We start from the raw sequence: 4418 nt of genomic DNA, 5'->3' as shown, positions 1-4418 counted from the left end.
GGGGAGGACTAGGCGACTTCTGGTGAGTCAGACATCCTAATGGACGTTTCTACTTAATTTTCTCAATAAATTAGTTGGGTTAAAATTGGCCCAAGAGGTACATGATCCACATTCTAGTTTTCCTGAAAAACTCCTATAGAAAAAAGGCCATTTTCCATAATATGGGCTTTAGATGTCTTGAGCCTTTCACTAGTTGCTTTCTTTCTTGATTGTCGTTTTCCTTTTCATTATTCTGTTATGTTATACTCGAGTCGAGGGTCCTCCAGAAATAGTCTCCTTACCTCCATGAGGTTGGAGTATGATCTATGTACACTCTATCCTCCCAGACCCACCTATGGAATTCCACTAGGTATGTTGTTGTTGTAGATGTCTTGGGCCTTATGGGCTTTCAACTATGTTTTCCAAGACGGGGACTATTGTTCAAGTAACGACAGTTCACTAAGCAAGCTCTTATGGTGACATTTGCATATATGCATCTTTTTTATCGTTTAAACATTAGGTACCTAACACTATTAATCATAAAGAACCTAATATTAGTTGAAAATCATAGCAATTTTGATACAAGACAATGAATTATGGTAGACAAAAAATAAAAAGAACCACAATCAGATTGCATTAGTGCTTTAATGTAGAGCCCAATTAGGGGCCAAAAATATCAAATATCATAATTACTTTTTCCCAGGAATCATATCCTTTCTATGAAGCCATAATAATCTCTTATATCTTTAATAATGTACTTAATTAAAATGAGTGCCCAATGCACTGATTAACAAAGAAAAACTATCCTATTGGACCTAAAGGAAATCTATTTAAGCTACTCTTAATTATGTTACTAATGATTCAATTTTTTAAAATAATAATTAATAAACACAAAAGGGGTAAAGACTAATTGAGAGTTTTCTCATGGGATTTGATCTAATGAGAGGGGACATTATGTGTGTAAAAAAGAAGGATAAGAATAATGCTTGTATTGAAAAGGAGGTGGGAGCATGTGATCTAAAGTTCCCACATGGGTTGAAAAGATCAAAAGTTGTCCCTAATTTCCCCAAACCAGGTGTTTTCTCTATCTTTTCCCTTTTCTTTAACTGAGTTGGGATCATGGGTCGACCCCAAATTAGGTAAAGTTTTAATCTTTGTTGTTAACTTTTGTGGCTTTTGAAATTTATACAGGGATAATGTTTCAAGACATCACTACTCTGTTACTGGATCCAAAAGCCTTCAAAGATACAATTGATTTATTTGTGGAACGGTACAAAGACAAAAGCATCTCAGTTGTTGCTGGTAAGCACTCCGCATTCTTAGCTGCAGACTGCTTCCAACAACCAGAAAAATGGGATTATAAAAATAGGAAAAAAAAAGCCCCATCCTTTTAAAAAAATAAATATTATATGCATTTCTTGTGGCCCCCCATATAACTCAAGAACTTGTAATGCATGTATTGATATATGTATATATGTTGTCTTTTGCAAAGTTTACTTTTTTATTAGTTAGTCTTGTTTGTGTCTGGAGGTGGTGGTGGGGGTGGGGTAGCGGTGAAGCTAGAAATTTAGTCAAGTGTGTTCAAGAATTAATATATGCATATGAAAAATTAAAAGCATGTGAAAAATAATTTTTAATTTATATATATATATATAGTATAATTTTCTCTTCTCTATACTAAGTATATTTTTTAACGAAGAGTGTTTAACTGACCACTCTTCATTCTACGTAGCTCAGCCAATAGGAATAAAGTAACTAAAGGTTCATAAAACATTGCACAAAATAGTGAGTATTGTGACATATTTTAAGTATGGGATTTAGTGAGAAAAAAAGGCAATTTCATTGGCTGTAAAATAAAAAGAAAAAGTGGAATATAAATTTTGGGATGAATATATTTATGTGGTTCATGTCGTCTTGTGCTAATGAGAATGTTGTGTTGGGTTTGCAGTAATAATTGTCATAAAGCTGTAAACATGTCAATGACAACTAGAAAGGTGAAAAAGATAAATGGTTAAAAAAGTAGCAGAAGCATACTTCGCACTACAATAGAGATTCTTATATACAGATGGATTGGAATATTAGATAATTGTTATTTTTTATATATCAATATTGTCCGAGTTAGTTTGTTTGTATTTAGAGATGACAAAATTTGCTCATAAATCATGATTAGCCAATTTTGAACATTTTGGTCTATTATAATTTATTCAATATAGTCTATTTAAAAGTTGAATTGATATGTATTTCATATTAACCTACGAGAAAACTTTATGTAATATGTTGTATAAAGTCATAATAAAGGAAAAAAATTGATAATTAAACAAAATATCAGAAAAGAAAAGAAAGAAAGTAACTTTGTAAGAGTTGAACGATTTGAGCTATGACCAACTCATTTTGACCCAACAATCATTTCAGCCCATCTAATTTTTTTGTTGATCATTAATTCGTTTATTTATTAATTCAATCATTTTGATTCGTCCAATTCAATTTTTTGCTTTGAGCTTATGAAAAATTATCACTTATTAGCTTCTTATATTTTTTGCTTCTACTCATAATATAACATTAGATCAACTTTTCTCGGACTCTAAAAAGTATGCCTGCATATCTTATCTGAAAGAAAATAAAGTTGATCATATGCATCTCAAACCTTTGTATAATTAATTAACAGAAAATTGTTTAAAATTGGATAAAAATATGTATAATGTATAACTTAATCAAGTGTTTATTGGAACATCATGTTTAGACTAGCTTCTTGAATATTACTTTATAATTTAAGACTTTGTGATTGGTCAATATATTAGAGTTAGGATGATGGAACAACTCAACCACCAATGACCAATTATTTGGGACAAATGAGAAAACTAATTAAACTACATATGACCGACCTAAAGAAAAAAAAACTTAAGTAGTGTTTGATGTACTATTACTTTTTTTTTAGTTTTGACAATTTAATTCAATTGAATGAGGCTTTTTGGAAATTAATAGTGTATAGATATTCAACTTATAATAATATTAATTATTTTATTTGCTAGTAGGTGAGTTGAAAACAGCAGGATTTATTGCTTGTAGATGGTTACAATAATAATTTTTCTAACTTCCAATTGAAAAACTTTGGTTCTACGCCTTTAATTTGGTTAAGAAGAAACCAACAAACTTCAACGGCATTATATTACTACCCACTAAGCTGTATAAACTTTATTTTTGGTTCATGAATTTAAGAAAGATTTAAATTATAGTACTCCATATATTTTGCTAATGTAAAAAAAAATTAACATAAATATATCACTCGATCATCGTTATAACAATCAATATGTCTACTTTCTAGGTTATTATTCACTTTTAATGAATAGACAATTATCTATAATTATCTTTCGATGACTTGATTATAAGGGCAGAGTTAAATGTGTTGGATGGGGTTCAGATAAATACTCATCATCAAAAACTCTTTTGTATATATGTAAATAGTTGAATCTCTTTGATGGTAAGGGGCTTAGTTATATGAGTGAATGTCACGGAATCAACAAAACCTAATAACTTTGACTCAAATTCTATATTTGTGTTTTAAAAAAACTATTTTGTATGTACATATAATCTATGCAGAGCCCAAATAAACAAAAAAAAAAAATGATTCAGGACACATAAATGAAAAAAATTCAGACTCCGCCTCTATATGACTATAGTGGAACTATAGAAATGTAAAACTACCTCTCAAGAAATGTAAAACTAAACTTAACTGATGGGCATAATCTACCAAAACATATAGACTATAGTCATTTTGATTAATTTAACCAAACTTCTGGTAAGTAAGTTACGTTTTTCCTTTTTTTGAACTGAGCAAGATTTACTACCCTAAAGTAATTAACTACAAATAGTATGATAAGTAACAAATTAACAACCGCATTTTATATATATAAAGGTGGCAAGGTTTATTCTAAAGTTAGGTTCAAAATAGCATTAAGCATAATTAACTACCAAAAATAGACACATAAATTAGACAAAAAGCATAATAAATAATCTTTTAAGATATAAAGTGGGACCAAAAATAGAAAAAAAAAAACAGTTTTTAGGTACTTGGTTAGTGTCCAAGTAACGGTAGGATTGAAGAAATCAAAATGAAAAAAAAAAGTTAGGTTTGAGAAAAGGAAAGCTATAGCTAGTTTGGGTGAGAAATGAGCATTGGGATCATTTCTGTCAGTTTTTTTGCCTTTACTATTTTACAAAATTCTTTCTTGTGGATGAAGATGTCGGCGAATGAAGACAAACAATGACGGAATTCCGAGGTAGATTTAGGATTTAAAATTTATGAATTTTTATCATATGCTCGAGTTAATAAATATACAATAATAACAAAATCCACAGTCAGACATGATCGTTATGTGAACCCGGATTGATCTAGGTACTAGCCCTTCCACGAAGGATATTCATTCGAACTTAATAATTTT

Source organism: Solanum tuberosum, unplaced genomic scaffold (genome assembly GCF_000226075.1).
Source record: "Solanum tuberosum cultivar DM 1-3 516 R44 unplaced genomic scaffold, SolTub_3.0 scf00184, whole genome shotgun sequence".
Lineage (NCBI taxonomy): Eukaryota > Viridiplantae > Streptophyta > Magnoliopsida > Solanales > Solanaceae > Solanum > Solanum tuberosum.
This window is presented reverse-complemented; position numbering follows the sequence as displayed.